The sequence below is a fragment of the Ambystoma mexicanum genome, chromosome 10 (assembly GCF_040938575.1).
Source record: "Ambystoma mexicanum isolate Mex_15411 chromosome 10, UKY_AmexF1_1, whole genome shotgun sequence".
In the NCBI taxonomy this organism is placed as follows: domain Eukaryota; kingdom Metazoa; phylum Chordata; class Amphibia; order Caudata; family Ambystomatidae; genus Ambystoma; species Ambystoma mexicanum.
In genome coordinates, this window is record NC_090932.1 from 373,138,048 (window position 1) to 373,165,518 (window position 27,471).

The 27,471-nt window shown below is 49.0% G+C and overlaps 1 protein-coding gene across 1 annotated transcript in view; it reads right to left on the reverse strand.

The window, feature by feature from the left end:
• Positions 1-27,471, reverse strand: part of ADGRA2 (adhesion G protein-coupled receptor A2) — a 574,510-nt gene that overhangs the window by 504,801 nt on the left and 42,238 nt on the right. The gene's annotated exons all lie outside the window — the stretch shown is intronic.

The following is a 27,471-nucleotide window of genomic DNA, read 5'->3' on the forward strand; positions in this document are numbered from 1 at the left end:
AAAGAGGGTTCCTGTAAAGTTCCAAAACCAAGGAGTGATCCAAACGCAATCGAAGAGACAAAACCAAGGTTCAAAAGCCAAGCGGCTCAAAAATCGTACCAAAAGCACAATCCAAAAACAATCCGGGAGAGGGAAGCAGGGGTCAAAAACGAGAAGAGGAGAACACAGAGTCACATACAAAATCATGATCCAATGATACTCCAGTAGAGGGAAACCGGGGTCAAAAACCAGAAAAGCAGAACAGAGAGTCACGTACAAAATCATGATCCAAGGACAATCAAGTAAAGGGAAAGCAGGGGTCAAAAACCAGAAGAGCAGAACAGGGAGTCACGTACAAAGTGACGATCCAAGGACAATCCAGAAAAGAGAAAGCAGGGGTAAAAAACCAGAAGAACAGAACAGGGAGTCACATACAAAATCACGATCCAAGGACAATCCAGTAAAGGGAAAGCAGGGGTCAAAAACCAGAAGAACAGAACAGGGAGTAACATACAAAATCACGATCCAAGGACAAACCAGTAAAGGTAAAGCATGGGTCAAAAACCAGAAGAGCAGAACACAGAGTCACATGAACAATCACAATGCAAGGACAATTCAGTAAAGGGAAAGCAGGGGTCAAAAACCAGAAGAGCAGAACAGCGGGTCACATACAAAATCACGATCCAAGAAGAATCCAGTAAAGGGAAAGCAGGGGTCAAAAACCAGAAGAGCAGAACTGAGAGTCACATAAAAAAATCACGATCCAAGGACAATCATGTAAAGGGAAAGCAGTGGTGAAAAACCAGAAGAGCAGAACACAGAGTCATGTACAAAATCATGATCCAAGGACAATCCAGTAGAGGGAAAGCAGGGGCCAGAAGAGCAGAACACAAAGTCACATACAAAATCGAACATAAGAGCAACTTAATGCATAGAAACAGCTGAGAAGCACCGACTGCCCTGTCTTGCCTGCTTATGAAGTGCTTTTTGCCCCCAGGATGTTACACATCGTCATCTGTCATGCATTGGTCTACGTGCCGAGAAGCATACATCGAGCCGGTGCACAGGGGATTCTGGGGCATGTAGTCCCCATGTCTGCGCGTCTCTCCGAGACGCCAAGGAAATCACCAGACACTTGGCTCCCGATTTCTGCGCCTTCCATTCTCCCTCAGATGTGAGTTATATCCTTCGTCAGCTAACGACTTGTATCCTTTCTCGGCTTTGAGTTTGAGCGTTCCTCTGCTCTCAGGTTCCATCCATCCTTGACTCCAGGGTCTCATCCGTCCTCAGCTTCAGATGTCAACCCAATTTCAGCTCCTCGGAGTTCCACCCTTCCTTAGGGGCAGACTTTCACGGGCTTTCTACTTCCTCTGTGCCCATTCTCCATCTTTCCTAAACTATCAAGCATGGGCGTAATTTTAGGGGGGAGAGGGGTGTTTGTCCCCCCCAACTTTCATGGCACACCATTTTATCCCCATTCATTTGGCTGGGGCAACTTTTCTTCAGATGTCATGTCCCCCCCAACTTTTTCAGCAAAGTTACTCCACTGCTATCAAGTTACATGCTTTCTCAATTCAAAAGGGCACATTTTGCAGTGTCAGAATTCTCTCCTTCCAAAGTTCGTGGTTTTCATCCTTCCTCAGCTCTGTCCATGCATCCTTCCTCAATTCCTTAGTTTCATACTTCTTCCGCTCACCAGTTTTTAAATCCTAGTCCACTCTGTGATTTCATCCTTCCCTAACTCCTGGGTTTAATCCTTCCTCAGATCCCTAGCTGTAATACGCTTTAATTTAAAAGTTAAATGAATGGTAATCTTTTACACTCCACCCCTGCACAGCTCGCACGCTCCATTCTTCATCAGCGTCTGAGTTTCATCCCCTAGCTTCTGCTTCTGATTTCCAGCCTTTTATTTTGGCACTGGAGTGCCAGCCTTCACCGACTCGTAGGTTCCAGTTTTCCACAGCTCTGGTGTTTCTTCTGCCATCAGCTAGTCAGAGCCCTTCTTTCTCGTTTCATGAGTTCCACGTTTTCTCAGCGCTCGAGTTCAATCCCTCCTTGAGCGCTGATCCTTCTCGTTCCTTGGCTCTTGAGTTCCATAATTGTCAGCTCTGGAGTCCAATCCCTTCTCTGATCCCAGACTCAGACTTTCCCCACTTTCTAAGGTCCTTCCTGCTTCAGCTTCCGAGTTATGCTTTTCGTCTTCTTCTGATATCCAGCATTAATTGGCCCCCAAGTTCTACCCTTCTTCTGACTTGTAACTCTATACATTCTCATCTCCTGGATTCTGTCCTTCTATGATTATTGTGTTCCATACGTCCCCATCTCCCACTTCCATCCTTTCTCAGCTAATGATTCACAAGACCCTTTCCATGATCCCCTACTCCAGACACACAGTATGACAGCTAGCTCTAAAAGTGCTCTTGCACGCTAAGAATCATGGGTGTATACTTGGTTTATCCCCATGGAGAATTGCTACGCCTTTTTAATATTCCTTTGTACACTACTCATTTCAATAACCGTACATATTTACTAAGGTACTTAGCCTGCCTGGAATGATGCCACTCCGAATGTCTGGAAATGTAACCACCAAAACTAGATGCAATAATTCAGATGCTAACCCGGGTTTGGACGCAGTCCTCCAGATGAGGACTTCAGAACTGGAGACAGTACTCCAGATGATGGCTCCAGAACAAGAGACAATAGTTCAGATTAAAGCTTCAGAACTGGAGGCGCACTTCAGAGGAGGGCGTCAGAACGAGAGGCAGTACTCCAGAGGATGGCTCCAGAACTGAAGACAGTACTCCAAATATGGATTTAAGAAGTAGGCGCATTACCGCAGAGGAGTGCTTCAGAACTGGAGACAGTACTCCACGTGAGGGCTCCATTACAAGAGACAATACTCGAGATAAAAGCTTCAGAGCCAGGGGCAAAACTTCAGATGAGTGCTTCGGAAGTAGGGGCAGTACTCCAGACGATGGCTCCAGAAGAAGCGACAGTACTCCAGATTAAAGCTTCAGAACTGGAGGCCATACTCCAGAGGAGTGTGTCAGAACTAGATGCAGTATTCCAGATGGTGACTTCAGAATGTAAACACTCCAAATGTGGCTGTAAGAAGTAGGCGTAATCTGCAGATGAGTGTTTCGGAACTGGAGGCAGTATTCCACGTGAGGGCTCCATTACAAGAGACAATACTCCAGATAAAAGCTTCAGAACTAGGGGTAATACTTCAGATGAGTGCTTCAGAAATGGAGACAGTACTCCGGATGATGACTTCAGAACAAGAGACAAACAATACTCCAGATTAAAGCTTCAGAACTGGAGGCCATACTCCAGAGGAGAGCATCAAAACTAGAGGCAGTACTCCAGATGGTGACTTTAGAATGTAAGACAATACTCCAAATGTGGCTGTAAGAAGTAGGCGCAGTACTGCAGGTGAGTGTTTCAGAACTGTGGGCAGTACTCCAGATGATGGCTCCAGAACAAGAGACAATACTCCAGATGAAAGCTTCAGAACTGGGGAAAATACTACATGTGAGGGTTGCACAACTGGAGACACCCTCCAGTTGTGGCTTTAAGAAGTAGGCACATTGCTCCAAATGTGGCTTCAAAAGGTAAGCAGATACTCCAGATGTGAACTCTGGAACTGCAGACAATACTCCAAATGTGGTCCTAAGTAGTCACACTAGCCCAGATGTGTGATTGAAAAGTAGGCACAATACTACATAGGTGGCTTCCAAAAGTGGGTGCATTTCTCCTAATGTGAGCACTGTAAGTGGGCACAGCGCTGTCATCTGTCCATCAGAACCATACCCAATACTCCTGTTGCTCCCCGCAAAGTGTTAATAATGCTGAAGGCGTGCCCCGTCGGCAGTGGGCACCATACTTCACATGTGGCCTAAACTACCGGGTGCCACAAGGAAGAAAGGGCATTGGGAGGTACCTGTGGGCTGGAGATGTGTGGCTGGTTTTGCACCGGGTTCCAAACTCTTTGTTTTAAGTTGTTTCAACACTATTCACACCCAGGGTGCTTGAACCCCCTGCAGGAATTCATTTGGTTGGGGGATTTGGCAGGGCTGTGTGCATTCGCTCACAGCACCCCAGCGCTTCCCTCTTCCCATCATCAACAAACTTAAATATTTTAAGAAACATCTTGGGTAAGGGAGGGAGGGGGAAAGGGAAAGAAAACATCCTGCTATAGAAACGAGAAAATAAAACATCCTCCCTAGCAGAGGCCGAGAGTGCAGGCACCAGTCAGGGTGTTTCCGCAGGGACCGTGGGGACGTCGACTAACCTTTCAGGGAATTGGGCGATTGACAAGCAGCCATTGCACCTGAAGTGCTAGTAAGAGTAGGGGGCGAGACGGGGGGAGGGGAGCGAGGGGGGGGTGACACATCTCACGTCCTCTGGCCCAGCCCTATCCGCTATTCAGCAGCACGGGGATCGGTCACTCGTCAGGCAGTGACTGGTGACTCGCTCGTCCTCTGTCATTTTGTAATTCGTTTAAAGGGAATGATTTCACAAGATCGACACAGCATGTATGCTAGCTGCGAGAACAAAGACGGGGTTGTAGACTAAGTAGAGCCTGGGAGTCTTCAGTGGGCCCGGGGATGGGTCATTCGGCGGCGCTGCTGGTCCTTATCTGCAGCACGTGGCTGCTTAGCTATCCAGGCCCTTTCTTGCAAGCTAACGAGAAACATATGCTGGCCACCAGCTGTAAATGAAGAAACCCGTCGTAGACACGCTGTCACCACATTGTAGTATTATTAGCAAAAGGTCTTCGCACCAGAGTGTTAAATCACAATGAAGTCAAAACCAAAGCAGGCCATTGTGTTTATTTTCGAAGCAAAACAAAATGTGACAGCAGATTTTCACCACCTGGCCTGACTGGTCTGTTTATTTCCTGGCTGCTCTTTACTCAGAGGCCGTACACTCTACCCAACTTTGCTCTCGCTTGCTGGGTACTATTGCGCCACTCTTTCAGACTGCCAACTCATATTTTATTTTTCATCATATTTTTTTAGGGGACATTGTATTTTGCCCAGACATACAAAAGGCTATGGCTTTCCTGGTAGATAAAAACAGCACAAAGGCTACTGCAGCTTTTTTAATTGACCCATTTCACAGCAGAATCAATGTAAAACCAGAAACAGTGGGCAGACCTACTTCCCAGCGGTCAACAAACTGCTTATTTGCGCCCAAGCGAAGAGCGGAATGATGTGATCAGCTGCTGGCAGTGCCACTTTCCACGCTGCCTTGTCAGCAATGGTCTCCTCCAAAAGACGGCCAGCAACCACAGGTGTGCTTCTTCCTCTGTGGGATTCGGTGGCATGGTGCACTCGTCAAGCTTGGAGAGTAAAGAAGGTGGGGATGTGGTTCACTCCAGCATCAGGTGTCACTGCTGCACAGTCATTAAGGGAGAGGAAAGAAGAAGAGAGAAGAGGCGAGGATAGAAGAGGTGAGACGAGGATAGGAGAGAGGCAAAGAGAGGAGAGAAGAGGCGAGGAGACCAGAGGTGAGGAGAGGAGAGGAGAAGAGAGAAGAGGCGAGGAGACCCGAGACGAGGAAAGGAGAGGTGAGACAAGGAGAGGAGAGTAGAAGAGGAAAGAGAAGAGGAGAGTAGAGGCGAGGATCGGAGAGGTGAGACGAGGATAGGAGAGAGGCAAAGAGAGCAGAGAAGAGAAGCGAGAAGAGGCAAGGAGACCAGAGGTGAGGAGAGGAGAGGAGGAGAGAGAAGAGGCGAGGAGACCCGAGAAGAGGATAGGAGAGGTGAGACAAGGAGAGGAGAGTAGAAGAGGAAAGAGAAGAGGAGAGTAGAGGCGAGGATAGGAGAGGTGAGACGAGGATAGGCGAGGAGAGGAGAGAAGAGGAGAGGGGAGGAAGGCGAGGGAAGGAAAGGAGAGGCAATGAGAAGAGAGGAGACCAGAGGCGAGGATGGTAGAGGTGAGTTGAGGAGAGGAGAAGGGAGAAGAGAAGAGGAGACCAGAGGAGAGGCAAGGATCGGAGAGGTGAGAAGAGGAGAGACGAGGAGAGGCAAGGAGAGGAGAAGAGAGAAGAGGGGAGGAAAGGCAAGTAAATGAAAGTAGAGGCGATGAGAGGAGAGGAGACCAGAGGCGAGGATAAGAGAGATGAGACAAGGAGAGGCGAGGAGAGAAGAGGAGAAGAGGAGAAGAGAGAAGAGAAGAGGAGACCAGAGGTGAGGGTCGGAGAGGTGAGACGAGGAGAGGAGAGTAGAAGAGAAAAGAGAAGAGGAGAGTAGAGGCAAGGATGGGAGAGGTGAGACGAGGATAGGCAAGGAGAGGAGAGAAGAGGAGAGGGGAGGAAAGGCAAGGGAAGGAAGGGAAAGGAGAGGCGAGGAGAGGAGACCGGAGGCGAGGAGAGGCGAGGATAGGAGAGGTGAGGCGAGGAGAGGTGAGGAGAAGAGAGGAGAAGACAGAAGAGGATATGAGAGGATAGGCGAGGAGAGGCAAGGAGAGGCGAGGTGAGGATAGGCGAGGAGAGGAGAAGAGAGGCGAGAAGAGGATAGGGGAGGAAAGGCGAGAAACAGTGAGGAGAGGTGATGAGAGGAGAGGAGACCAGAGGAGAGGCGAGGATATGAGAGGTGAGATGAGGATAGGCGAGTAGAGGAGAAGAGGAAAGAGAAGAGAAGAGGAGAGGAGAGGCAATGAGAGGAGACCATAGGCGAGGAGAGGCGAGGATAGGAGAGGTGATATGAGGATAGGCGAGGAGATGAGAGGAGAGGAGAAGAGAGAAGAGGAGACCAGAGGCAAGGAGAGGTGAGGATAAGAGAGTTGAGACGAGGAGAGGCGAAGAGAGAAGTGAAGAGGAGAGGGGAGGAAAGGGGAGGGAAGGAAAGGAGAGGCGAGGAGAGGAGATGAGAGGCGAGGAGAGGCGAGGATAGGAGAGATGAGACGAGGAGGGGTGAGGAGAGGAGAAGAGAGAAGAGAAGAGGAGAGGGGAGGAAAGGCGAGGAAAGGAAAGGAGAGGCGATGAGAGGAGAGGAGACTGGAGGCGAGGATAGGAGAGGTGAGACGAGGATAGGCGAGAAGAGGTGAGGAGAGGAGAAGAGAGGAGAGGAGCGAAGAGGAGAGGCGAGGATAGGAGAGGTGAGACGAGGATAGGCGTGGAGAGGAGAGGAGAGGAGAAGAGAACAGAGAAGAGAAGACAAGAGGGGTGGATAGGCGAGGAAAAGAAAGGAGAGGTGATGAGAGGAGAGGAGACCAGAGGTGATGAGAGGCGAGGATAAGAGAGGTGAGACGAGGATAGGCGAGGAAAGGAGAGGAGAAGAGAGAAGAGGAGAGGGGAGGCGAGGAGAGGAGAGGAGAGGGGAGGAAAGGCGAGGAAAGGTGAGGCAAGCCAATGAGAGGAGAGGAGAAAAGAGGTGAGGAGAGGTTAGGTGAGGAGAGGAGAGGTGAGATGAGGATAGGCGAGGAGAGGAGAAGAGAGAAGAGGAGAGGGGAGGAAAAGCTAGGAAAGCTGAGGAGAGGCAATGAGAGGAGAGGAGACCAGAGGCACGGAGAGGCGATGATAGGAGAGGTGAGATGAGGAGAGGCGAGGATAGGAGAAGAGAGAAGAGGAGAGGCAAGTCGGTGAGAGGAGACCAGAGACAAGGAGAGGCGAGGATAGGAGAGGAGAGGGGAGTAAAGGTGAGGAAAGGTGAGACGAGGCAATGAGAGGAGAGGAGGAAGGAGACCAATGGCGAGGAGAGGCAAGGATAGGAGAGGTTAGGTGAGGAGAGGCAAGGAGAGGAGACGAGACAAGAGGTGGGGAGAGGCGAGGTGAGACGAGGATAGGCGAGGAGAAGAGAGAAGAGGATGGGAGAGGCGAGGCGATGAGAGGAGACCAGAGGCAAGGAGAGGCGGGGATGGGAGAGGGGAAGGGAGGAAAGGCGACGAAAGGTGAGGAGAGGCGATGAGAGGAGACCAGAGGCAAAGAGAGGCGAGCATAGGAGAGGTTAGGCGAGGAGACGAGAGGAGAGAAGAGGTAAAACAAACCTAGCTAGAAAGTTCCGGCTAGCTGTACAGGGAGATGTGTGGGGGAAGGAGTGGGAGAGGTCTGAGGGTTTTGTCGTGAATGAACTTCCATCATGACTGGTTGCTGTGGGATTCCTTGGAAAGTGGAGTCTTCACTTTCTTACCGAAGCGCAGGAAGGGGTGGGCAATCTGATGTTTGCAGGTGTGTTGTTCATAGTGTGGAAGCTTAGCAGGCAATTGTTGTTTTCGGCTTGTTCTCCTGCCTGCACTTCTTGGATTCCAATCTGGAGCTGTCTTGGCTCCTGGTGCAGCACTCACCTCCTAAGGTGGCGAGCTCCGTGGGCAGGAAGATGTGTGCCTTGGTGAGGGTGATCCGGCCGAATTTCACCTGGCCTGTCACCAGGCGGGCTTCAGAGTGCCGGCCAGCTTTCTGTAGGGTTGGGTTGATGGCAGGGACACCCGCAGAGTGTTGCTCTGATTCAGGAGAGGGAGCACCGGGGTTTCAGTGAGGCTGTCTGGATCTTCCTTGCAATGTGCGTTTTGAGGGAGAGGTCTCAGTTGATGACAAAGGTGAGACGTTTGCGTCAATACCAATCTCTGGAAGCCAAATCTGGACTCCACTGCATCTCTTTGCTCTACACCCCCTTCCAAATTCTTAGAACAAACAATGTTCCAATGCTCTAATATCCCCATCTACATTCTGAGAGGCAAGACATCCCTAAGACTCGTGGATTGCGCTGCCAACATTCTCAGAAGGAACATCTCCAAACTTCTCTGAGCTATCCCTGTTCACATTCTAATGGGAAAACACCTCATCAGCCCCATCAGCTTTCTGCCCATCGCCTGAGGAAACCACTCCGCAACTCAGCTCCCCCTGTCCATGGTGTGAGGGAAAAAGATTCCAGCTCACTCCGACTGTGCCCTGGCCACACTGCGGGCGGGAAAGAACCCCACACGTCTATCGGCTTCTGCCCGTCCCATGGCCAGCGTCTGATTGGCTTGAATGCTGAGGCTTGACTGTATTGTGGTGCATCCTTTTCTTAAGGTGACTGCTACAGTATTACAGAGCGCCTTTATGATAGATCCCATGATACATCACCTTTGGCTCTATTGCCTAATCTTTTGAACTGCCAAGGCAAGGTTGGCCAAAGCCTGCTTAGCGCAACTTTTCCATTGGCCATCTCCAACTTCTGCACCATTAGCCTCTGCCCAGGTGAATCCCTCCTTTCGACCAGGAAGAACTACAAGTCCACCCTGTTTGATGTGTTACCAGGGTTCTATGTCATTTCATCGAAGGTTGCAATTTCGATGTATTTTTTACGAGCATGTTTTACCGAAAAAACTCATCGAAATTGATTTATTTTTATTTTTGGGGGGATTCCCCACCAAGCCCCCATCCCCTAATGTTTTTTTTTTACCTATTCCCGACTCCCAACACCCCTTATATATACTTTTCTGACCCCCACCATATATTTCGATGAGTTTTTTCAGTAAAATCTACTCATAAATAATACCCATCGAAATTGCACCCGTCGATGAAAGAACGTTATACCGTTACCAGACAACCAGCACTGAGCCTAAACTGACCACAGAGATGTTGTGTCAGGCTCAGCTGTAGAGCATTTTGATGCTCATCGTTGCAATAGAGGGGTGTTCGGGAGAGTACATTCTGAACTGAAATCGGGTAGAGAAGGATACAGGAGTGCTCATCTACACCGGATTTAAAATCCGGAGACACAAAATGCCAGAACACAGACACGTACTGCGCTAGAGCTTACTGCAAAGGAGGGCTGCCCTAAACAGAAACTCACTAGGCTCTGCCAACTACTGGACAAATCAGACCCGGCTGCCCAACTCTCTTACATGTCTTCATGGGAAAGGGACATGCAGTGACCAATCGCTGAGGAACCCTGCGGAAGAATGTGGATGAGAGCTGCTACTGCATCCTTCAGCGTAACCAACAAATAGCTTGCGCATCATCTTTGGCTTAGATGGGACATGTATCCCACCCGCCTCTGTAAGATCAGCCCATCTCCCCCCGCCCAATGTTGAGGAGATTGTGGCAGAGGGGTAATTTCATACACCTCTGGTGGACTTGCGGAAAAGCTCCAACATTTTGGAAGGAAGTGCTAGCTTTAATAAAAGAGATCCCCGGATCTCTCTTACCATTGTATCCATTTCTAACCGCCCCAGCGGATGCAGTGGCAAATGTTTATCCTATGAACCGAGCCAAGGTACAGTTGGTGTTGGCTGCCCGTATGGCACTGGACTGAAGCTGGGAGGCAGTGTGACGGTAACACATTTGGGAGATAGCTGCAGCAGAAAAGATCTGTGCTACCTCCTTGGGCTGCCACCCTGGTCATATCAGAATTTGGCTCCCCCCACCCCATGAGTTTAGCAAAAGGTACCCTCTTCGCTCTGTTGGACCACACATGCTCAAACATTTTTCCCTGATATAATCCCCAGATGTTATGTGGGTAATTGATGGAGTTTCTCAACTATTTCGTCATTTACTTGTCTATACCTTTTCTCCAGCATTGGATCTTTCATGGATTCACATGCTTTGAATATTCCCCGTCGTCAGGCTGGGAATCCCCGGTACATTATATAGACCCTTTCCCGTAGGAAAACTTTTTCGACGCTTATGTGTCCTATCCACCTCGTTTTGTATCATGCGTGCCCGTACCGTCAGGACGTCATGATATAAATACAGGCCCCGCCCCCGCGCTCCCTCAGATTTCAACCGTCTTTCAAAGCAGTGGGATCCTCGTGTTTACTACTAGTGAAAACTAGGTTGTTTTTTATTTTTTTGTCTGTTTCGCGTAAGCGAAGTTCAAATTCTGGAGAATTATGTCTGGAAAGGCGTTATTTCGCCCATGTGCAACCTGTGGCCTCAAAAAGGTTTATGAAGGAGACGGCCACATGGACTGTATCTACTGTCTCCACCCGCACCACACGGCGGATACATGTGAGATATGCCAGGGTTTCTCCCAAAAAACCCTTAAGGACCGTAAAAGAAGGCTGGTCGACTGGCTTAATGACGGAGCGGGTGCCTACCCGGCTTCGGAAGTTGGCTCCACGGCCTCCAGGAGCAAGTCGGAGCCTCCATCGAAGAAGGTGCGGCCAGCAGAAATTCGCGCTGAGGACAAGCATAAGGGGAAACATGCTGGATCCTCCTCATCACATAAAAAGCCCTCCTCCTCCTCATCATCTAAGACGGAGAGGCTAGCGCTGTCTAAATCCTCCTCAGGGGACCGTCCCAGGTCTTCCGTGAGTCGAGAAGCTTCAGCCGGGAAGTCGGCATCGAAATCGACGACGAAGTCTAAGGGCTCGACGACGACGACTTCCTCGTCGACCTCGGTGTCATTGACGATGCCTATTACCGTTCAAGCAGCAGCGGTTGGGATTCCTTCGTCGACGGAGACTCAGTCTATGGCTTGGCTGCCTGAGGTCTATGACCCGATCCCCCCTGAGGTCTTACTGCAGCCAGACACGGCCTGCTCGGCGGAAGGGGAAGGTGACATGGTTCTGCAGCCATCGGATTTAGGCTTACGGCCTTCCACGTCGACGACGACGGCGACTAGTGCGAGCGGGGGTATGGTACCTATATCATCCACGTTACTGACCCCCCAGACAGTTTTGTCTCTGGATGTGCTTAATACTCTTCAGAAGCTACTACAGCGGCTGGATACCCAGTTCCCTCAACCTGGGACGTCATCGTCACTTTTGTCTGTACCTTCCGTCGACGAGCAAACTTGTACGGCTCGCTCGTCGACGAATCACCCATCGGCTCCCCAGGCGGTGAAAGATCGTCCTCGAGCTCAGGAGGAGGGTGAGTTGTCGGAGTCCGACTCTATACGTGATGACTCGGGGTCAGACATCTCCCTGTCACCGTCGAGGGACCCGACATGGAATTCGGATGTAGAATTGGAGTCTACGAGGAGCCAGACACAGCCATCTCCCCCTGATGATGTGGGAGCCTTCCATGCAATGATGGGGAAAGCGTGTTCCGAATTCGGCTTGATTCCTGAGGAGCAGAGGAAAGACTGTTTCCTTTTTGACCATATGGGTCAAAGGAGAAAATCGGTATTTGCCATCCCAATCCTTGACCACGTGTGGCAAGAAGGTCTCAAGACGATGCGCCATCCGTTCTCGGAACCAGCCATAAAGGGACGGATCGAGAAAAAGTTTAAAGCTCCGGAGTCCACTCCAAAATGTCTAACATCACAGCCTCTGTCTGACTCGGTGGTGTCGGCGGCAGCGGCTAGGAAGGCCAGGGTCCAGCAAAAATGTTCAACGCCACCGGAAAGCGAGGCTAGGAGGCAGGACGCATTTGGAAAGAAGGTGCTCTCGGTCGGAGCGACGACAGTAAGAGCAGCCAATTCCTTAGCGATCGTGTCACGATATGATAGGGAAATGTGGCACAAATTAGCCCCTATCCTAGAACACCTGCCAGACGAACACCGGAAAGCAGCTATGTTACTGGTGCGGGACGGCGAAGAGGCCTCGAACCACGCTATTAATATCGCAGTTGACCTAGCAGAGTCTGGTTTCAAACAAATCAACCATGGAGTAGTGCTTCGTCGACAAGCGTGGCTCAAATGTACTACTTTCCGTCCTGAAGTACAGTACAAAGTCCTGGACATGCCATGCGAAGGGGAGCACCTGTTTGGCGAAAAGGTTGATGAAGCGCTGAAAGGGATGAAAGAAGACACGGATACTGCTAGGTCCCTCGGCGCCCTTCAAACGGGTAGAAATTTTCGCTCTTTTCGCCCCTTCAGAGGTGCTTCTGGAAACTCCCGCTTTGGAGCCTCGAGGGACCGTGGATTTAACAGGCCCTCGTACTCTTCACAAGGGTTCAGACGAGCGTCCCAGTCGGCACGTGGAAGCAGGGACTATCAAGCCTCCAGGCGGCGAGGCTCAGGTCCGTCGTCAACGAAGAACAAGCAAACCAGCAACCAATGACGGCCTTCGGAACGTCCTGGGGGGTCGAGTCTCTCATCACTTCGACCGATGGAAATGCATCACCAAAGATCGATGGGTCCTAGACACGATTCGCATGGGTCATGCGCTGCAATTCAAAGACAAGCCTCCGCGTCTTCCTCCTTTATTCTCGACACAGCCCCACCTCCAAATCCTACGACAAGAGGCGGCGCTTATGTTGCGAAAAGGGGCGGTAGAGAGAGTTCCTGTGGCACAGGAAGGCCAAGGAGTTTATTCCAGGTTCTTTGTTGTCAAAAAGCCAAACGGCAAATGGAGGCCCATTCTCGACCTGAGGGTACTCAACAAGGGGCTAAAGAGCCAAAAATTCAAAATGCTAAAACTCCAAGAGGTTATCAGATCGGTGCAACCCATGGACTATCTATCATCACTAGACCTTCAGGATGCTTATTTTCACATCCCAATACGCCCACGACACAGGAGATATTTAAGATTCGTCGTCGGGAGAAAGCATTTTCAGTTCAAGGTCCTCCCGTTCGGGCTCAAGTCCTCCCCCAGGACGTTCACCAAGTGCTTGGCCCCTATAGCGGCCCATTTAAGGAAGGATGGTCATCATGTCTATCCATATCTAGACGACTGGCTAGTCAGAGGGTCATCCAAGGAACAAACACGAGACAGTCTACGAGCCACAATGTCCATCTTACAGGAACTGGGCTTCGCAATAAACTTCAACAAGTCCTCAGTAGAGCCTTCGAGGACCTTGGTCTTTCTAGGAGCGGAGTTTCATACACACACAAGCCTGGTGAAACCATCCAGCGAAAGAATTCAGAAACTTCAAAACAAGGCGTCGGAATGGAGAGGCGGTACCAAAGTCTCTGTGCGCAAGTACATGTCCCTGCTAGGGACCATGTCGTCCTGCATTCCGTTAATAAACAACTGCCGTCTGTTTATGAGGCCTTGCCAGGAATTTCTAGCGGACCGTTGGGCGCAGAGCAGAGGTCGCTGGTCCGACAGACTGGTCGTCGACGAACAACTAGTTCAAGCACTCGGCTGGTGGAAAGTGTCTACTCATCTAACGAAAGGGATGCCTCTACTGGAACCAGAGTTCCAAAAGACGGTGGTGACGGATGCATCGCTGAGCGGATGGGGAGCTCATCTGGATATGTTACAGGTACAAGGCCAGTGGTCTTTGCAGGAGTCCTCCCTGCATATCAACCTGCTAGAACTGAGAGCAGTGCGATGGGCTCTGAAGTCTTTTCTTCCGCAACTGAGGGACTCGGTGGTGCGTGTCATGACGGACAACACCACTACGATGTTCTACTTGAGGAAACAAGGAGGGACACGTTCCAGGTCCCTATCGACGGAGGCACAGAAAATCTGGCATTGGGCCCTGCAACACAACATGCAAATCTTAGCGTTTCACCTACCAGGAGTGAAAAACGTGGAAGCCGATGCCCTCAGCAGAGAAATGAACGAAGTTCACGAATGGGTGCTGAACGACCAACAACTTCAACAAGTATTCAAGGAATGGGGACACCCTTCCATAGACCTGTTTGCAACGAAGAACAACAAGAAATGCCATCAGTACGCAAGCAGATGGCCTCAGCAGGGCTCACTGGGGGATGCGTTCTCATTCCCATGGACGAACAAATTCCTGTACGCATTCCCTCCTTTTCCCCTTGTCCGGAGGACGTTGCAATGGATCCTCAGGTATCCATGTCGGGTAATTCTGGTGGCCCCATACTGGGCCAGACAGGTGTGGTTTTCAGACCTACTACACTTAGCGGCGGCGGAACCGATGAGATTCCAGAAGACCCCCGACCTTCTGTCTCGACAGGAGGGTGTCGTTTGGCATCACGACCCGGACAGCCTCAAGTTGACGGCCTGGCTCCTGACTTCGCCGAATTTGGTCGGCTAACGATTCCGGAGGACTGTCGACGTATCCTGCAAGCGGCAAGAGCACCTTCCACAAACGCCTCATACGCGTACAAATGGAAAAGGTTCTGTCAATGGTGTAAGGATCAACCAGGTTTGGCCCCGCAATCGATTAGGCCGGAACAGCTCCTTCCATACTTGCTGTTATTAGCTCAAAAGGGCCTGTCGGTGTCGTCAATAAAAGTACACCTAGCAGCCATTTCCAGGTTTACTCGTCGACGGCACTCGGCACCATTGTTCAGCGACCGCCTGATTAAGCACTTCCTTAAAGGCCTCTTTCGGAGTTTCCCTCCAGAGAAGAAATTTCCACCGGAGTGGAGCCTCAATCTGGTCTTAACGTCTCTTATGAAACCTCCGTTTGAGCCAATGTCATCATCGTCTCTAAAGTTTCTGTCGTGGAAATTGGCCTTCCTGGTGGCCATCACTTCAGCCCGACGTATTTCAGAAGTTCAGGCTCTAATGGTGGACCCACCATACTTACGATTTTTCAAGACCAAGGTAGTCCTAGCCACTAACCCACAGTTCATACCAAAAGCTCCTTCGGTGTTTCATAAACACTCTTCTATCGTGTTGCCTACGTTTTTTCCGGAGCCATGCTCGGGAGCGGAGCGCATGCTACACACATTGGATGTAAAAAGGGCTCTCAAGTTTTATCTTCATTGTACGCAACCGTTCAGAGAAACGAGACAGCTGTTTGTGGCCTATGGGTTGGGTGCTAGAGGAAAAGCCATTTCAAAGCAAGGACTATCAAGATGGGTGTCATCTACCATTTCGTACTGCCATTCCAGGGCAGGGAAGCCTCTTCTACGACGGCCAAGAGCTCATTCAACTAGAGCAGCGGCATCGTCGACGGCACTGTGGGCCGGAGTCCCTCTAGGGGACATCTGCATGGCGGCTACCTGGGCGGCTACACACACCTTTACCCGCCATTACTGCCTGTCGCAGCAACATGCCGAAGACACCCGGATGGGACAGGCAGTGCTTCGACACCTATTCCAATAAGGTAAGCCCCGGCTGCGGGGTTGCATCCTGTGGAATTTATGACTGTATGTGGTTCGTTTTCCTATGTTAACTATTACTGATGTATACATGATCATAGGGAACGGCCTTTGTGAAAAAAGTATATGGGTTTGCATGCACGCCTCCTCTTGGGGGTGGTACTGCTATGTAATCTATTCAAAGCATGTGAATCCATGAAAGATCCAATGCTGGAGAAGGGAATAGTTTCTTACCTGTAACTCCATTTCTCCAGCATTGGTATCTTTCATGGATTCACATGCGCCCACCTGCCTCCCCTGAACATGCAAACCGGTTTCCCCACTACTTTGGGGGCCGAAATCTGAGGGAGCGCGGGGGCGGGGCCTGTATTTATATCATGACGTCCTGACGGTACGGGCACGCATGATACAAAACGAGGTGGATAGGACACATAAGCGTCGAAAAAGTTTTCCTACGGGAAAGGGTCTATATAATGTACCGGGGATTCCCAGCCTGACGACGGGGAATATTCAAAGCATGTGAATCCATGAAAGATACCAATGCTGGAGAAATGGAGTTACAGGTAAGAAACTATTCCCTTCTCAATTTATAAAGACCTGTATTTGGCTGTGATATTGTGCCTACGCTGCTATTAAACATTCTGCCTGCTTTTGGAGTTACTGTTCGTTATTTACACTGCTTGTATTTTGAAAAATGCAAAATAAAGATTTTTTTTAAAAGAAAATTGTTAAGTGCTATTCAATGCTGATATTTTTTTATTATCTGTACTATTGAAATGATGTTATTGGGTGATAGTTTCTCTTTATTTTTGTATACAAACCCGCTCAGACCCTGCTGATTTATTGTGCTTGCCTCTGCACACTGCTCTATCAGCACCTGACTAACCACTGCCTGCAGTTTTCAGGCTGAGCATTCAGCCTCACTACCAACAGATTAGCCCTGTGTTCCTGGAAACCCCTTGCATGACCGTGGTTGAATGATGGCTAAGCATCAGGAGGCAGGGAGAACCTTTTAGACATCCCCACATCTCCCTGAAGTTTACAGATTGACCTCTACAGGGCCAGGTGTGGATCTGCACCTTCCTACCATTTTGCCAAGCCCTAAATCTTCTATCCTATCCACACCCTCTCAACCACCCATCGCTCTACTCCCACCCAGGATTTACAATAGCAATGCTTGAAGGCACCCAACTATTTAATCCTGAAGAAAAAAGAATCATTGGGAATTCCACAAAGCCACAATTAGGATGAAACTTGTGTGTGGTTGCATGTTGCACCCTCGAGAGCTCTCCTTCATGGGTTCATAAAGCTACGTATGAAATAGTTCTGCCATATAAGGTAATCAGAAAATGTCTACATGGAGCAAAATAAAAAGATGTTCAGGTAATCTATAGGAGTGTCACAGTATTAGTTTTATGGCGGTACAATAACCTTCTTGCCAAATGACGGTATATCATGGTTATCGCGGTATAGCAGGTGGTGTTAACTAATCTTAACAAATATTTTCTTAAAAGGTCATAAATTGGCAGATTTATCATCACAAACAAAACCAGACACCGAGGGCCAGAATTGGGCTTTTTGCAACATACTTTCCACTGAAAATCCACCCCTTGCTTCCACCAAACAACACAAACACATGTGTGGAGACGGGGGTCGGGGGGGGGGCTGCTGCGACTGGCAAAGCAAACTTAATTGCTTTTCTTAATTGATCATTTAGGCTTTTAGCTCCCCCACTGGCTATTGGTGAAGATGAACATGTTGCCATCTTGATAATCTGCATGCCACAGATCAATGGAGGCTGATGGTAGTATGCGCTTGTGCGCATACACACACTCTCTCTCTCTTTACGTTACAGCCTTTAGTTTACTTGCGGGCCAAAAGGTGTTCAGTAATCGCAGACATATTACCCTTTGGTATGGCAGCAGGGAATACCCGCAGAGATGAGTGAATTTCGTGGTGTGACTTATTATATGTAAATTCAATGATAGAACCAGCGAAATCCCCCATTGTCATATGTTTAGAAAATATTATCCATTATAAATATATTAACCCCAAAGCCGCCAACCCAAAGTAAATCCTTTTCATTCTTGGTACTGTATTTCTTCTTCCTATTGCTAACATATTGATTTTGTGTCAGGCACGTGTGGTTTATGAAATGGCATTAAAAACTGCTCCAACTGAAACTACGTGTACCAAAAAAAAAGAACTTTTTTTTACATTGCCTTTTTAAATTTGAAGTTCTTTAACTTACCATTAAGTCAATGCTTTTTAGTTAACTTATGAATATGCAGGCAGGATTTTCCAGCTGTAGCAAGGTAGCATTTTGAAACTTGTCTCTGCACAGATTTAGCTGATCCTCCAGGAATCTAAGGTGGCTGCAGAATTGGTCTCTCATGGCGCTCACTCGTTGATCGCCTTGAATGAAAGAGTGACTAGTGGAAGTGTTATAATGCACATTTTGAGAATAGAGCTTGCTCCTCAGTCACAGGTTATCGCTTAGAAAATTGGCCTTGACTTGCATTTTTTTTGGAACCACATAGCATGGGCATCATGACCCCTCGCTGCGACAAAAAGTTTGTTTTGGCAACTCTTTATCCCATTAAAGGGAAAAAAAGTCACTCATGTGAGGTCTAAAAGCCCATGTCATTGTGTTTCTTTTGTCAAAATGTCATTGCCAACACAGACACACCGAAAGGTTGCATAGTGATCTAATCACTATAGCTTGTTTACCATCTGCCTGGTGTATTATGAAGTTCTGATGTTGGAGTCACCACTGACCATGTAATCCTAAAGGGACAGCGTTCAGTGGGCGCTGTTGATTTCTTTCTCGATTCTTGCAACACATGTTCATTTACCTTCTTAAAGATAGTGGCAAAACAAAAACTTTGAAAATGACAAAGTTCAAATACATATTGGCACAAATATGGCCTAGACCACCTCACCATATCCCCAAGGTCTGAATGCATTAGGACCCTTGTGATGCAAGTTCAGAGGGAGGAATGCTTTCATGGGTGGTGTCACAAATAAAGAATAGACCTAAGAAATATTTCACCTCCATTGCACTGTATACTTCAAATTGAATGTAGAATCTGTCCTGCCTGCTTGAGTCCAGTGCCATATGCAGAAGGCAGGTAGATGAAGGATCAAGCGAAGCAACAACTCTAGTGCCAATGTGCAAATCTACACAGAGGACAGTGGGGGGGGCAGTTATTTACTAGCAGAAAGCACTGATAGGCCCAGTGTTCACACAGTCTAGAGCAGGGTCGGACTGGGGCATAAAATTGTCTCGGGCACCAACATAAAAGTGGCACACAGTTGCAAATGGGAATTCATTCATTTTGGAACACTGTTTGAATATTACCCAAGGGGGATTGTTTTGATAAAATGTGATGCAAATTGTACATTTAAAAGACTATTTATTCAGCAACAGTGGTCAAAACTATTAGCCACATAGTGAAGTCACTCATCAAACTGGCCCACTTTGGCCAAAATATTGCTCCACACAAGCATTTTGCGTTTTTGGTTCCTTTTTGGTTTGACCATGGACCTGTTACCCTAAAGGCCAGTCCATGCCTGGTCTACAGAGCTAAAGTTGTTTGTGGACATGCATCAGAAGGGCATCCAGTTCATTCCCACTTTTGAATTCCGGGATGTGTTGTTCCACATCTTTCAAATTGGTGGGAAAACTACAAATCCCATAATTCTAAGCTAAAACATAACTGGATGGCTATCCGATCCATGATCCATGACCATAAGAAACTTAAGTTTCTTGAATCTAAACCTTGGGGAGAGTAATTCGATATGCATGACTTCATTGGCCATTCCTTTTTTTACAATTTGCACAGCCAGAGCAAGAGCTGTTTCAATGTGTGTTTGCTCAGTGCTGTAGGACCTTAACTTACTGAACTAATAGCACATGATGCCGGGTCAAGCTGAATCGATACATTTCTGCACCTGCTTGCTGAGTGGTTGCTAAGCAAAGTGCTCCTGGCTCCACTGTTTTGCAAGTCACTGAACGTTTTATTACATTTGTTTACATACGAACAAAAGGAAAAATAAAGTGCTCACTTTTAGTTCAGGGCCTAAGCTCACCCTCATGATGTCCCTGTGGTCTTGCTAATTGCAAATTGAAAATTGGGACAATCACCATAGAAGATCTGACCTATAGCACGGAGCAGCATGACTGTGTGAAAACATTTATAATCTGTATGCTGCCTTTCAAATAAATAATGCCTGAAACAAAATAACTTTGTTCTAGTTTGCCCATGAAATCTGGGTCTGGCGGAGTCTATGAACTCGAGTCTCCTGTATGCTAATAGAGCAAGTCAGTCAGCTCATCGTTACCAGCTTTGCATGGGGAACACAAAGGTTCAAGCACTGCGCAGCTTTCAACACAATTTGCGCAAAGTCGGCTGATCTTTGACCCGACTCTACTGATCACAGATAAAGAGCTGTGACAGCAGCAAATCTGTATTTACTAATGCGGCCTCACTTTCCCTATGCTCTTTTCTGCCAAACAAGGCCCCCTTGGCAGACAGCACATCCAACAGTGCAAGACCAAGACTGCGCAGCACTTGCTTACTGCAGTCTTTCCAAAACAGATTGAAAATCTCACTTAACGTTATAAACGGTATACCGGTATACACAACGTGGCGGTTATTATTGTTCAATTAAGTTGTTCAGGGTATCTTTAACGGCATACCATTATACCGTTACATCTCTACTAATCTACATACCCATGATGCATTGCTCAGTGATGGCTACTCGGAAGCCCTATGTTGTGCGTGTGTTTTATTAGGTGAAATGGCCTATTCTACAAAGCCATGAAGTATTCCCTTTCCAAAGCCGTAAAGGCATTCAAGATATGAACAACTTGAGTCTTTGGGGGTCATTACGAGGTAGGGGGTACCGGGTCCGGGTTCCTCGAATGAGGAATTACCGGGCCATTCCGACCTTGGAGGGCCTGGTAATTCCTCATTCAAGGAACCTAGACCCAGTACATCCCCATTCCCATTCGAGCCCCCATAGGGCTCAATGGGAATGGGGAGGGTGCTAACAACGGGCCCGTTAATAACGGTCCCGTTATTAGCACCCTGGTCTGCTCGCAAGGACCCGTTAAGGGCGCCTGGTAAAACCAGGCTTCCTTAGCGGATTCCCACGGGCAGACTCGTAATGAGGTGGTAAGGGGTTGATGGTCTGGCACCGTTACCGGCGCCATTAACCCCTTACCGCCTCACTTGGAATGACCCCCTTTGTGTCCCTAGAGGTAAGCCAGCTATTGACGCTGCACACACTAAATTCCTTCAATACATTTTGGAAAAATATGGGCAACAGTTTTATTTTGACTCATTGGGCCTCATTATAAGTTTGCCGGTCCGGAAACAACGGTACCGGTAAGCTTGCCGGTACCGTTGGTTCCAGACCGGCAAACTACGAGTTCTGCGAGCAGGTGCCTCTCAGCCCGCCAGGTCTGACCTGGCAGGCGGAACGGCACCCGCTCGCAGACCTTGACGGATGCACCAGCATCATTAATGACCGGGTCCACCGGGGCTATAATGCCCAAGTAATTGCCAATTCCCAGGTGCTGGAAAATTCATGATTCTGGCGGCAGTCGTGCTGGTATTTACCGTCACGGCTACCGCCAAGGTCATTGAATCTTATTATGAATCATTCCATAGACCATTGCCTAAATGCTGAAACGTGGTCATCATCACCTCCTTGGGTTGTCCACAAGCAGTGGCTTATATGCACTGTACTGTGGCTCTGCCTAACCTGATGACTACTCAGTTCCCTATCAGTGGCTACTTAAGGTTTCATTGGGCAAGCCAAGATGCCACATGTCACCACGAGGCAGGCGAGTGCTTGATGTTTCATGAGCAACATGTTACAAAATCCCAACTAGACTAACATTTTCAGGGTGCATACCGCTCGGTTGTTTGTGATATGCAGACACTCAAAGTGGGAAGTCACGCAGGCATCTGCGAATTCTCACTGTGATGACGACCCACATCTGTATCCTGTATCAGCTGCAGCCTCATCTGCCCTCCCCCCCTCCTCCTGCCCTCTTCGGCAATGGGCCGATCCATCCTGAGGCGAGACAGCTAGCCCATGCTGCACACGTCTCATCTGTGATGGCCATGTGGCTAGCACTGCGTTCACAGACAGGCAAGTGGGTGGAGTGGAGGGCGGCAAAACAAGAGCGTGGCACAGCTGAGGTGCATAGCAGGCTGAGGTGCTACTCGCGGGTCCAGTGGGGAGAAGGGTATAGTTGGCGTAGGCACACACTTTAAGGTTGTGCTTAAGGGTCGTGAAGTCGCAGAGGCTGAAGCTGAGAGGAGAATGGTGGCAAATTGCCGGGCGCTTTCCTATGCAGACGTGCACACTAGCGCGTCACTTTTCACACGCGGCACACGCGGGTCCATAATGGACGCACACAGACACACCGGGCAAAGGCCGGCCAAGACCGAATGCTCCGACTGGTCATCGGTACTTTCAGCCCGTCCTCTCGTTTGAAGCCTTTCGTGCCGCTATTTAAATTCCGTAATACTGGGGGGACCCGCGCCCCTCAGTGCTCAGCTCCACTGGAAGGCTCGGGTTTCCTAAAGTGGAGCGGCTCTGGAAAGCGAGCACGTGCTGGTGACTGCTTTATGACGTGTGCCTCGCAGAGTAAATAAGCGCCCTATAGAAGACGGGTGAGCAGTTCTGGAGAAGGATCAGACATGGGGGCTGCACCTCCCCCAGACGGGATCTGATTTCACTGCAATCAGCCTCATAACCGGGGCCTGTTCACAAATTCCACATCTGGAAGAGGTTTGGAGCTCTGGGCCTGTGACATGAGGCTGCCCGATCCCCCCCCCCCCACCCCACTGCAGTCTAACTGCAGCTGAAACACAGAGCACAGAATCACACATCTCCAGGGCCCAAACTCCAGTCAGCAGGGCCCGGTCTCCAAGAACTAGTGGCTCCCATCACCAGAGAGCAGCCAACAACTGCCCCTCTGCCACAACCCCTGCACCACATCAGCAGGGCCCAGCCTCCGAAACCCCCCGTGTCCCATCCCCACAGGCCGGACTCCAAGAACCCCTGTGTCCCATCCCCAGTGCCCAGCCTCCCACACCCCCGTGTGTCCCATCCCCAGGACCCGTCCTCCCACAACCCCTGTGTCCTATCCCCAGAGCCCAGCCTCCAAGAACCCCTGTGTTCCATCCCCAGGGCCCAGCCTCCCACAACCCTTATGCCCCATCCCCAGGATGAGTCTCCCACAACCCCGGCATCACATCAATGGGGCCCAGCCTCCAAAACCTCCTGTGTCGCATCACAACAGCCCATCCTCCTGCAATCTGTGTCTCATCCCAGGTGCTGAGCCTCCCACAACCCCTGTGTCCAATCTCCAGGGCCCAGCCTCCTACAACCCCTGTGTCCCATCCCCAGGACCCAACCTCCCACAACCCCTGTGTCCCATCCCCAGGGCGAGTCTCCCACAACCCCTGTGTCCCATCTCCAGGGCCCAGCCTCCTACAACCCCTGTGTCCCATCCCCAGGACCCAACCTACTACAACCCCTGTGTCCCATTCCCAATGCAAGTCCCCACAACCCCTGTGTCCCATCTCCAGGGCCCAGCCTCCTACAACCCCTGTGTCCCATCCCCAGGACCCAACCTCCTACAACCCCTGTGTCCCATTCCCAATGCAAGTCCCCACAACCCCTGTGTCCCATCTCCAGGGCCCAGCCTCCAACAACTCCTGTGTCCCATCTCCAGGGCCCAGCCTCCAACAACTCCTGTGTCCCATCTCCAGGGCCCAGCCTCCAACAACTCCTGTGTCCCATCTCCAGGGCCCAGCCTCCAACAACCCCTGTGTCCCATCCCCAGGGCGAGTCTCCCACAACCCTTGTATCATATCACCAGGGACAGGACTCCCACAATTCCAATGTCCCAACCGCAGGACCCAGCCTCCCATAACCCCTGTGTCCCATAGCAGCAGAGACCAGCATCTAACAATGTCTGTCTCCCATCACTAGGGCCCAGCCTTCTACAAACACTCTCATCGCCCGTGTCCAGCCTCCAACAATCCCTGCCTCTCAGTCTCAACACCACAGCCCAGTCAACAACCAACCCTGCCTTCAATCACCTGGGCCCGGCCACTTGTAACCAAGACAGAGTTTTCTATTACCAGGGCTCAGCTTCACAGCATCCATCTTTGTGTATACAGGAATCTTGCTTTCATCTTCAGGACCAGCCTGCCACCATCAGATTTCCCCAACCTTCATCCCATCGCCAGGGCAGAGCCTTTCGCAACATGTCCCTCCCATCACCAGAGCCCAGCCTCCCCTAACCAGGAAAGAACCTCCTCGCATTCTCCATCCTGCCAAAATGTGGATCCTTCCATCTCTAGGGCCAGTGACCCTGTGCCAGAATGCCTCCATTATAATCCATCATTCCGACACTGAGGCCCCAGCATTGTTTTGCCAGGATGAGGTGGATTTAATACCCTGCCCTACTCTGTTTGGACAACCTGCTGATTACACTCAGACTGTAAAGAATCTTAGTGTTATCTGGCAATCAAACACAAATGGCAAACTACAGGTAAACCAGATAATACAATCTTGCTATTACCAGATGAAGCTACTCACGCCACTGCTTCCACTCATTTCCGAGAGGGACCGCCCTATTGTGGTGGGTTCTCTCATAAATACTAAATTGGACTACTGCAATGCCTTGTCGATTGGCTTGCCTAAATACCAACTTCAACGGCTCCAGGTGACACAGAACTCCACACCACGACTGATTTTTTTCACTATCGCAAAGAAATTCAATATCAGGATTTCGGAGGAGCCTTCATCGGCTCCCAATTCAGGAGCAAATACAGTTTAAACTGCGCTCGATAGACAAATGTTTGTTGGTGGTTCCTCCTTCCAGAACTACCACTTGAGCCTGGAATTCTTGGCTGATACATCTTCGTCAATTACATTCTTTAACCATTTTTCGTAAGCACCTAAAAACCTATTTGTGTAGTATTCTGATTGATTGGCTTCTTAGGTTACCAGAACTATATTAATATCTGCATCTAGGTGCAGTTCGTTGCCAAGTTCTTTTTGAGATATGCGCACTACAAATGTAGACATTAAGTCAAATCACATCAAATCAGAAGGTTCGTGCCAGAAGCGTAGGTGGGCCTTAGGCCAGCCCGAGCCCCACCGTCTCGCCCAGCTCTAAACATTCTTCATAAACTGTAGTAAATAAGGCGTGGTTTTCTGCACAGCAGTTATCTGCATGTAAAGAAGCGTAACATAACTCCCACGTCTAGCAGAGTCAATAATGTTGACAAATCCCCGACTACTTTTCTCAACAAACATTTCTAGTGAGAAGCAGCAGTGATGAAGCAGCTGGCAGAAAAGGTTGTGAGTCTTAATCTGCCACCGTAGCATTTTATCAACGTCCTTCTGTATTATTGTAAAATTTCTTGCCGTTTTTTCAGATTATAAATACTGGAATAAACTTAGGTTAAATTAGGTTAAAAGCCAGGTATGGCTGATTATTCTACACCTGATATCGGAAAACTGGAGATTGTGGTAAATCTGTCCTATGGATTATTCTAGTTTTGAGATATAAAGACAAACACCAGAAGAACATGTGTGACAAAGTCACCTGCTTTTAGTCACTATTTAACACCGAATTGCATTTTACGTTGAAGGTGTTATATATTGAAAAGCCAACTGGAGGCTTTGAAATTGATACATGCCATCACAGGGCTAACTGTGATGGCCAAAGGCTGATGTGCGCTTTATAAATACGATTAAATAAATAAATAACTACCACACATTAACACTTGACAAACGCTTCAACTAGTAATAAAATGGAATTGCTTCCAAATTTCATAAATGGCTGATATAAGTGGCTGATGCGGCCCTTTATTACAAAAGCTCGGTTTAATATGGTGAGATTGTGTGAAAAGACTTAATTGCCAGCGTGAGGGATGCTGCGGGAGCGAGCTTGGGACACCTTGTCATGGCTGTGCCCAGGGCTTCTCTATCATAGTTTTGTCATAATCCTTGGAGGCATCAGCCCCTACAGGCTATGTCCAGTGTAACCCTGCATGTGTTTATATGACCGACCTATCATACACACCCGAGTGTTCATGCAATGGTGAGCAGTGTGTGCCTTCTGAATGATGTTTGAGAAGAGTGATGGAAGACAGAACTGGAAGCCTTTCCAGAGTCAGACCCATGGTTGCCTGTGAAGGTCTAGAATGAAAGAACCTGTAACCTGGGAGCGGGGCACCTTGAATGCAGATGCCAGTGACCAGTGGAGTAACTTTGCTGAAAATGTTGGGGGGGACATGACATCTGATGAAAAGGTGCCCCAGCCAAATTAATGGGGACAAAATGGTGTGCCATGAAAGTTGGGGGGAGGGACAAACACGCCTGCCCCCCCCTAAAATTACACCCATGCCAGTGACTCTGATGTGGGTGTGACATTAAGCGGTTGTGTGTGGACAATACACCTGGGTTCAGATGCCCAGGTCGTTGGCTTGATAGGTTTGGGGCTGGGAGCCTTGGCAGAGGCTATGGAAGCCCATGGACTAAGGCACTTCAGATGGGAAAGATATCAAGACACTAGCTCCAAATGACCTGGAAGTGGATGTCACATGTGGACGCTGAAGGCGTGGCTACGTGGTGACACTGGGATTGCAAAATACATTTTGAACATCATACGTATATGGCTAACGGAGCAAGCCTGCTTGACCGTATTGTTATGCATTTAAGGTGGTCTTCAACTATTCTGGCCCCTAACAAGTTTTTTGCCTTACCCAAATTGTGAAAGATTCAGAGTGCCCTGACTTAAGGCCTAAGGCACAGGTGCTAGCCCATGCCCGCACCAAACAACCTCATTGAACATTGCGAAGTGCAACAGCATAGCTAGCCAACGACGGAGAGAACATGCCTGAAAAAGTCTATATCCAAACAATGACACGTTTTGTTCCCCTCCCTCCATGCTCCTCTCCATTCGGGTTTCAATTTTTCATGATTTTCAACTGAGAAGAGGGAGCCATAGAAATGTGAATTCCTTTCTTCCTGCTTATGTACTATCACCAACATTTTCACAATTATTTTTTTAACATTTCCGTGATGGCCCACCACCCCCCAAAAAATGTTCTACCCATCTCCACATCCAGACATGTAACCTTTTTTTTAAAGTTCCACCCCCTCCCCAAATTTGAGGAGCAGTCAAACCTGATTGAGTAAAACACAAACTGAGTCGCCAGCAGATCCCTTCTTATCACCCCTTGGGTGGTGTCAGTACATGCCCTGAACCCCCACTGGTTCAAGCATTTGGACGGTGAGATTGTTCCAGTTAAAGCCTAAACTCTGTGAATGAATGAATCTGTAAGTGATGGGCAGCTTCACCCAGAGTTTGGGTCCAATCACCAGGAATCTATCTGCGTGGTCAGTTACTTCTGCATTGAGCGCGCCAAGAGTTCTGCCTACATGGTGTTCAGGCAAGCTCTCCTCAATATGGCTGTATGGCCTCCACAACAAGCATGTATTGTATTGTATTTGTTTATTTATATAGTGCTCTTTCCCCATTTGTATCGCCTCAATACGCTTTGTGACTGGAACGCCTTCGGTGACCGCAGTCAATGTGGTGG